The sequence below is a fragment of the Hyperolius riggenbachi genome, chromosome 8, assembly GCF_040937935.1.
Source record: "Hyperolius riggenbachi isolate aHypRig1 chromosome 8, aHypRig1.pri, whole genome shotgun sequence".
In the NCBI taxonomy this organism is placed as follows: domain Eukaryota; kingdom Metazoa; phylum Chordata; class Amphibia; order Anura; family Hyperoliidae; genus Hyperolius; species Hyperolius riggenbachi.
In genome coordinates this window covers 228,372,330-228,382,205 of record NC_090653.1, presented here as the reverse complement: position 1 = coordinate 228,382,205, position 9,876 = coordinate 228,372,330, and positions in this window count along the sequence as shown.

Sequence of the window (9,876 nt, the reverse complement as noted above, 5' to 3'; positions counted from 1 at the left end):
TCTAGACCAGAATCGAACCCTGATTCCCCGGCCATTACCCGTGGTCACCAAGGTACTGAGAAAGTAATATGGAAACTTGTTTATCAGTCACACAGTTGAATGAATGGCAGACTTGCCCTCCATAACAGATTCTCGTTAAAGGATTTAAAGTTGCTTCGTCTCATATACAGCAGGGCCTCGAAAGTCCTCCTGTATTGTTATTTTTCCCCAATACCTCCCTGAGTCAGGACTTGCATTCCATGCCTGCTGCCTTCCTTGGATGTGTGGTGGTAGCCGTTCCTGCTCCTTTGCCCACAGCGTGCCTGCTGCCTTCCTAGGATGTGTGGTGGTAGCCGTTTCTCAGGCTCCCACTCCGGACCGGAATGATTCCCCGGCCATTACCCGTGGTCACCATGGTACTGAGAAAGTAAAATGGAAACTTGTTTATCAGTCACACAGTTGAATGAATGGCAGACTTGCCCTCCATAACAGATTCTCGTTAAAGGTACTGAACAGCAAGCAGAACAAGTATTTAAAAAAATAGATGTAAGTGTCAGAATCCGCTCTGCTGGACTTGATTCCCTGGACTGCTTTGTTTCCTATGCAGCTTGCATAGTTCAGTCCAGGGAAAAGAGTCCTTTCTGTCAGTTTGCAAGGCTGACTGATTTGCATCCACTTGTCATGCAAATTGCTTGTCTGCTTCCTTTGAAGGTTTCTAGTATAAATGTCATTTCCTCCCAAAATTCCTCGCTCGACATAGTTCCTCTGTAGGGAAACTTACCTTAGAGCCTCAGCATCTTGTTACTATATTCTAGTGTAGTTAATTCTTGGGGAGTGCTCCCTGCACTCCTATTTAGTGTAGTCAGGTTTGTGTTATAATTTGTACTGCCTATTCTGTCTTGTCTTGTCTGTGCGATTGTACTATTGCCAGCGGTGGCTGATAATAAATCGTTCTGTCCTGTTCTTAGATCGCATTCGCCCTAGCGTTAGGCAGTGGATCTTTCTTGTCTGAACCTTGGAGTATAACCTTAGCTGCGGTTGCTACTGGTTACTCCTTCTGTCTGCCTTGTCTTGTCTGTGCGATTGTTCTGTCACCAGCGGTGGCTGACAGTGAATCGTTCTGTCCTGTTCTTAGATCGCATTTGCCCTAGCGTTAGAGGCGGTGGATCTTTCTTGTCTGAACCTTGGAGTATAACCTTAGCTGCGGCTGCTACTGGTTACTCCTTCTGTCTGTCTTGTCTGGAACAAACGCTTGCTGTTGTCTGGTGTGAGGTAACCGATTAGCAAGCGTTCGCGTTATCTGTTTATTTTCATTCTCCGTGTTCATTTGTTAGTCAGGGTTGGTACATTTTGTCACTGTTTCGCTTAACGTGCGGTGACCGTACCGTTAACGCGCTTGTCTCTGTTGCGCATATCGCACGGGGACCGCGTTTAGCTAGTTCGTTTGTTATTTTCATTGGCGTTCAGATTGTGGTGATTTGCTGTGTCTTCCTCACTCAGTTCACGCTCTGTCTTTACTCAGTCTTGTGTTGCTGATAGCTATCGCCTCTCTTGCAATTAGCTTTCTTACTCTGGTCTGTTCTGATGTGATATGTCTACCGTCGCTGGGTGGCGACTAGATTGGTAGACATTCACATAGTCTGTCTCTGTTTTTGCTTTCTTTTGAGTTGTTACTTTATATTGCTCAATCGTACAATTCCAATCTGGCATCTGTGGCTGTACAGAGGACTTATCCCTCTGTACTCCACAGCTCCATCTGCTGGTTGGAATTCTCCTCTACAAACTTATACTGGGTACTTTGCTTCTGTGACTGTGGCGATTTCCTTCTGCTTCAGCGCACGTGGCGTGCGCTGACTTTGGAAATCGTCCGCAGATCGTTACAGTAAGCTTTAACAATGGTAGAGAAAGAACCATGGAAAGTTGATAAGGCAGTCAGACATTACCTGACATCACTGAGTGAGGAAGAGCAATCTCGTCATGGTGCGCACCAGTCCAGCATGGCCGTCACTACGCAGACAGCTGTTTGCGGTGCGTTACACAGTGAGTTTGGTGTGTCAGTGTGAAGCAGTACACTAATTACACTCCCTGATTGATTTTTTTTTTAAAGATTCTTTATTTAAAAGATTTTTATCACAGAAACAACATGAAACAAAACATAGCATACTATGTATAGCAGCACAAAACATGGGCAATGGTCAACCATCAGTTCACAGTATGAACATAAAACAAGCCTAAAATAAACCATATGAAATAATCCAGGCAGAGAGAATATTGACAGCTACACCAGCATCCCATTCACCACATGGCTGTCCCCATGTGAGCACAAGTAACACCCCCACCCTAAACCTCCAAAAGGGAGAATTTAAAGCTAGGGTGAGTCCAGGGCCCAGTGAGAACATACACCCGGACCCATCCATTTAATGAGAAAAGAGTATCACTTTGGGGTTGGTGCTAAAAGGTGTAATAGTTTTAACCTGGTGGGTAACAGAAGAGATCACACCCTTCCGACCCAGAACTTCCCAACATATAAAGAACAACTAACAGTAAACAGGGAGAAGATATCGAGAGAGAGGAAAAAGAAGAAGAGAAGAAGATGACAGTAAAGAAAGTAAGAACAGGAGTGTAAACTCGTGATCAGAAGGAGATCAGTTGGAATGTGCGAAGTATAAGCATTTGCAGAGGGTGGGGAGAAGGGGAGAGGACAGGGCACATGAAACTTTTCATCCGGATACGCCCCAATGTCCATGTATGCCAACTTCCTAACTTTAACCAATTAAGATTGCCTAAACCCTTAAGTGCGTGTGTGTTCCTCAAACTCATCTGTTTCCTCGTATTCATGCCAAGGGGCCCATGTGTGGCTAAACTGCTGGCATCCTCTTTGTCCCTTCCTCCGCCCCCGGCCAGTCGCCGTAAGAGACCTGCACATGCCAGGTTCTCTAAAGATTGAACCGTGCATGCGCAGGACTTGTACGACGACTGGCGGGATGATGGGCACACGCGACTCCAGTTGAAGTTGCTGGATTACCGGAGTCACCAGTGGGACCACGGAACAGAGGAAGAGGATGCCGGGGGACCTCGGGGGGCTGGAGGAAGCCCCCAGTAAGTCCCTATTTTAATTCAGACCACTGTTTAGGGTCCCTTTAAGCACATCTGAACTGAGAGGAATATGGAAGCTGACATTTTTATTCCCTTTTAAACAATGCAGATTGCCTGGCCGTCCATGTGAACCTCTGTTGCTAATACTCTAAGGATGCATACACACATCCAATTTTGATTGGCCAATTTTACCACCTGCATGTAATATGAGAGCTTAACTATACAATCTGTTCATAGGGTTAAGGTTACATATGAGATGTTGTGTTAACTGCTGGCTATCTGTGAGCTTTGAGCACAGGTCCCTTTACATTTTGAACAATCTATTCATAGTATTCAAAATCTGTTGGTCCTCACACTACATGGGAGTGGTAAAATTGGGCAGTGATTGGCCAATCAAAATTGGATGTGTGTAAGCACCATTGGGGCCGCACCGCATGCAAACTGCAGTCAGTGTTAGTCAATGGGACCGTTCCTATTGATGCAAATTTATGGATAGCATGCCGCAGGTCCCATGGGGATTGTATTGAGCCCCATCGCAGCGCAACCAAAGTACATGCGGGGGTATGCGGTGCGGCTATTGCACCATGCGGCGGCACTGCAGCCAATGGTAACAGGCCCTATGTCATAGATCCTGAACAAACATTCCACTCAGGTGTTCGTGACGTCTGTCAAGACACTACTGCAGCCAAAGAGATCAGCATAACTGCCAGGCAACTGGTATTGTTTAACTACCTAAAGGCCGCGTCACGCCAACGGGCATGACTGCGGCGGCAGCCCCAGGTCCGCCTAAGGGCAATTGGCGTCATGTCCTGGGGCCGGCTACAGCAGGAGATCAAGCGCAGGCTGTGCGCGCATCTCCTGCTTGGTAGGCATGATACAGCGCTGCAATCTACAGCAGCACTATACTGGGGACTGCCGTGTGACACAGCTGTCTCCCTGGGGCACTAGAGAGCGATCGGCTCTCATAGGCTGAAGCCTATGACAGCCGATCGCCGTGATTGGCCGGCTGAGGGGAGGGAGGGGGTTAGGGAAAAGAAAATTACAAATAAATAGGGAAGTTTAATAAAAAAATAAATAGCATAAATATTTGTAAAAAAATAAATAAACAAAGTAGGGGGGGGGGGGGGGGGCTATGTTGGTAGGGAGAAAAGGGGAAGGGGGATCACTTGTGTGCTGTGTGTTGTGTTGTGCGGCCCTGCAGCTTAGCCTTAAAGCTGCAGTAGCCAATTTTACAAAAAATGGCCTGGTCTTTGGGGGTTTATCACTGTGTTCCTCAAGAGGTTAAAATGAAATAAATATGGCGGCCACCATATCCCTCTCAGTTCAGGGGTGCATTAGGTGGACAGAAGTTCGGTACTTCCAGATCATTCCTGGTCACATGGTTTCTGGGAGACCACTGAATGTAATAACATTGACTTATTCTGCATTTTCAGAAGACAGTTCAGGAACAGAAAAACAGGGAAATAAGACCTGAATGTCACAGAGCAGCTGACGCCGCATGCTGGGCGCTGAAAGATTTTTAGTATAACCGGAATAGTCTGCATGTAATTTATTCTGATATACCCTCCCCTGACAAGTGCGTTCATTGCTAATTCTATCCTCTTCCCATCCTGTGTAAAACATCATTTTGCCTTCTTAAAACAGAAGGTATTTGCGATTATTCAGGTTGGAGTGACCATATGAGGTCTCCCACAATGCATCACTGCTGAATATACAGACTGTCCCTTTGTTGTTCCTGAAAGCTAAACACACCTCTAGAACTGCTGGAATGCAATGATGTGTCAGCTTGTTAATTGTACAGAGCCATACTAATCCAACATGCATACAGACATGGGGTAGGACTTGAAACACTGAGAGTTACACATTGTCCAGCAAGCTCATAGTGAACCAGAAATCCTAGGAATGTGTAAGGGGCTAAAAAGGACCAACAATCCTTCTAAATAAACATGCTATGTAAAACAGAATTTTGCCTTCAGAAGGTTTTTGTGATAGGAAAAATTGCCTTTCCAGCTTCATCTCCAGTCCTTGACTTAAAGAGACTCAGAGACGAATACAATAATAGATTTATACATACCTGGGGCTTCCTCCAGCCTGATCCGCATGGATCGCTCCCTGCCGCCATCCTCAGCCGACTCTATCGCCGGTACCGGGACCCATCACTTCGGCCAGTCAGGGCCAGTTGACGCAAGCGCAGTGCGCTCCCTCTGTACTGCACAGGCGCATGCGTAAGGCAGGCGCCGAAGAGACGGAGGGAGTCACTGCGCATGCGGAAAACTGGCCGCATCTGGCGGAAGTAACGGGACCCGGTGTAGAAGACAGAGAAGCATACCTCCCAACTTTTTGAGATGAGAAAGAGGGACACTTAAGCCATACCCCTGCCACACCCCCAACCACGCGCCCGTCACACCCCTAGTCACGCATACCATAAAGAGTTCATAAGAAAAATATGAGATTTTATAAGTCACACCACACTGGTCCTCTCTATCCTGGTTCATTTTACTTCATATTAACATTTTAAAATTAGTAATATATCAATTTAAAGGATGGAAATAAAGTTAAGAGTCAATCAAACACATTTTGTAGTAGAGAACTACAGTATATATATTTACATAGAAAGAGGGACAAAGTCCTGAAAAAGGGACAAATGAGGAGGAAAGAGGGACAGGGCTCACAAAGAGGGACTGTCCCTCCAAAAGAGGGACAGTTGGGAGCTATGGAGAAGGCCGAGGACGACGGCGTGGGAGCGATCCATGTGGATGGGGCTGGAGGAAGCCCAAGGTATGTATAAATATATTATTTTATATCGTCTCTGAGTCTCATTAAGTAATATTTCTAGATTAACGCGATCCAAAATGTATAAACTGTTAAAATAAACAATTGTGTATATAATCCTAATCCTTATAGCACTTTCCTGGAATCCCACAGTCAGCTACATGTAACTCCAAGTCAGTCACATTTCTGTGAAATCAATCTGTCCACTTGGGTAACAACACTGATTGACAATCAGTTTCACATGCTGTTGTGCAAATGGAATAAACAGGTGGAAATTATAGGCAATTAGCAAGACATCCCCAATAAAGGAGTGGTTCTGGCTGATGTTTTGGTCACTTGAATGCTGGCAGTGCTTTCACTCAATGAGAGCTGTGGCAAGAAGGTTTGCTGTCAACCTAGTGTCCAGAGCATGGAAGCGCTACCAGGAGACAGGCCAGTAGGAGGGCAACAACCCAGCAGCAGGACCACTGCCTACCTCCATTTTTGTGCAAGGAGGAACAAACAGGAGGAGCACTGCTAGAGCCCTGCAAAATGACCTCAAGAAAAATTCCAATTCCTCCAAATTTGCCACTGGCCCCCTGTGCTTTTCACAGATGAAGGTTCACATTGAGCATATGTGACAGAGATGACAGAGTCGCCATGGAGAATGTTCTGCTGCCTGCAGCATCCTCCAGCATGACCGGTTTGGCAGTGGTAAAGTAATGGTGTGGGGTGGCATTTCTTTGGGGGGCCCCACAGCCCTCCATGTGCTCGCCAGAGGTAGCCTGACTGTAATTAGGTACCGAGATGAGACCATATGCTGGAGCGGTTGACTCTGGTTCCTCCTAATGCAAGACAATGCTAGACGTCATGTGGCTGGAATGTGTCAGCAGTTCCTGCGAGACGAAGGCATTGATGCTATGGACTGGCCCACCCGTTCCCCAGACCTGAATCCAATGGAACACAACTGGGAGATCATGTCCTATTCGATCCACCAGAGATCCCTCCAGAGCCCATCTACAACCTCATCAGGAGCATGATCAGACGTTGTTGGTAGGTCATAGAGGCACGTGGAGGCCACACACTCTCCCGAGCCTCATTTTGTCTTGTTTTAAGGTCATTACAATACAGTTGGATCAGCCTATAGTGTTTTTTTCCACTTTAATTTTCAGTGCAACTCTAAATTAAGACCTCCATGAGTTGATAAATTTGATTTCCATTGATAATTTTTGTGTGATTTTGTTGTCAGCACATTCACCTATGTAAAGAACGAAGTATTTAACCATTTACCGCCATCCTAACGTATTAAAACGTCATGCTTACCGCTATTAACAGCAACATGACGTTTTAATACGTCGCGCATTCCCGCCGCTGCTACCGCCGTGTGTCCGCCGCTACCGCCGCCATTACCGTCGGGATCCCGTGCTGGGCGATTGGGGAAGAGGACTGAACAGTCCTCTACCCAATCGCAGTGCCTGGAGTGAATGGACGTGACTGCGAACAGCGGCTACGTCCATTCACATAAACAGGAAATGTAACAGTTTAATAAAGTGTGTAAAAAAAAAAAAAAAAAAAAGTGAACACGTCCTATGAGTGTTCACCAGCGCCATCTTGTGGCCAAAAAGTATATTACACCTACAAAATACATACATTTTCAAGTATATACACATCATTAATAAAATTACACTTCCAACCCTCCCCCCCCAAAAAAAACACTTGTAAAAAAAAAAAATCAGCTTAAAAAAAATAAATAAATAGTTGCCTTAGGGACTCAGCTTTTTTTATTCTATATTTTATGGGGGAAAATTAATTTTAATTTATTACATAGGGGCTTGTAATTATGGCCAGAACAAACAGAAAAATAACCACTTATATTTCAAAATAATATACTGTCGCCATATATTGTGGTAGGGACATAATCTAAACGGTTTAATTATCGGGACCACTGGGCAAATAAAACGTGTTTGTTTTATCCACAGGAGAATGTTTAATTTTAAAACTATAAAGGCTGAACACTGAGAAATAATGATTTTTTTTCTTTTTTTTTCTGTTTTTCTCATTAAAATGCATTTAGAATAAAAAAATTCTTAGCAAAATGTACTATCCACAGAAAGCCTAATTGGTGGCGAAAAAAACGAGGTATAGATCATTTTCTTGTGATAAGTAGTAATAAAGTTATTAGGGAATAAAAGGGAGGAGCGCTGACAACTGAAAATTGCTCTGGTCCGTTAGGATAAAAACCCTTGGGGGTGAACTGGTTAATAAGAATATTTCATTTAATGAGATCTACAATGTCTTATTTTTGTGTTTACTTTATTTTTTTGAGCAGTATACATATGTTTATCTCATATAGTGGTTGATGCAATAAAGTGTGGTAATATTGCTGCGTGCAGACAGTGCACGGTAATATTACCATTACTAACGACAGCACTGTACCACGAGCGATGCTATTAGCACGAACCGCCGTGCTCGAGTAGTGTATGTGTTGCCCCAGTAACTGATTGGATTCCAGCTGCTATTTCTGTACTGCAAATATGATAGCCAGGGTAACATACCGACACAGGAATTGTCCGGTAAAGTTTGACAAGATCTGGGGTGGGAAACATCCCCCGGGGTAGGTAAGGCTTAAACAGTGCTTGAGGATGACTAGTTTGACCATGGAGGAAGCATAGAGGGACGTCCAGCAACACCACCACCACCATCACCATATGCCCTTCCTTCTCTTTCTTCATTATCCACTTCTATTTCTCTCCTTTTCTGTCTCTCATTGTTCATATAAGGATCATAAATACATTTTGCATCTACATAAACACTAGTAAATCTAATAGGTTATGGGGCTTGGGATATCATGACAATTTTTTTCTGCCTTCTAATTTTGAGTGGCCTATTTTACCACTTATGATTTTTCGCAATTGGAAATGTTGTGCATGTAGCATTTCGCCTGAAGAGGTGCTCCCAGCAGCACTTGCGAACTTGGACACGGAACACCATGAGGCCGGTTGAACACCTAAGATTAGCGGTGCGATGTGACGCAAGCAGCACATTGCACCATAGAAATCAGCCCTCATATGACCCTGTGCCCAGTGTGGTGACAGAGTCATATGCATAGCGCCACTTCCCTGCTAGTGACCTACTCCCTCCTAGGCAGGAAGTATGTCACTGGCACACTTGTTGCGTCGCCCATTGACTTGCTGCATAATCTGTGCGGTATGCATGGATCATGCAGTCAGGCACTACTTCCAGCGCACCGTGTTGCATTGCGTGAATTGTGCTAGTCTCCATAAACTTGCATGGCCTTTGAGGCCCGGAAGTGTCGGGGTAACGCCAAGGCTGGATTTACCATAAGACACTGTAGGCATGTGCCTACCGGCGCCTGATGATGGAAAAGTGGCTCACTCCCCTCCCTGAGTGCCTCTCTCCCTCACCAATGCAGAATCTTAATGAGAGTGTAAATGAGAGGTCCCCCACCCTGCTCTAGGCATTCCACTGATGAGATCTCCCTTCAATCAGAGGCACCGCTAGCTACTTAATACTGAGGTTCCTCAAGCGACCCAATTCTTGGGAGCACCTCTAGCTACCTAATATTAAGGGTACTTCTGGCTACGTAATGCTAAAGGACACCTGTAGCTACCTATGATAAGCTAGGGGAGTAAGGGAGAAGTGACAGCTGGGCCAGCCAGCACACTAGCGGTGCAGTTCAGTGGGGGTTTGTAGGTTCATGGAGAGTGAAGTCTAAGGTGCAGGGACATCTGTGCCTACAGGCTCCTGTGAGGTAAATCCGGGCCTGAGTGACACAGTGCGCAAGTGTGCAAGGGGCCTGATGGTTAGAAAGTTGGAGGTAAGAGGCTACAATATAGCTACATTACCTAAAGGCAGCCATACACTTGTCGATTATGTCACCAGATTGACCAGCAGAGAGATCCCTCTGTGATCGAATCTGATCAAAGAGGGATCTATTGGCTACCTACTCTGCAAACAGATTTTGAATTGATTTCACTATGAAACCGCCATCGTCCCCTGCATACATTACCTTGTCCGGCCGGCGTGATT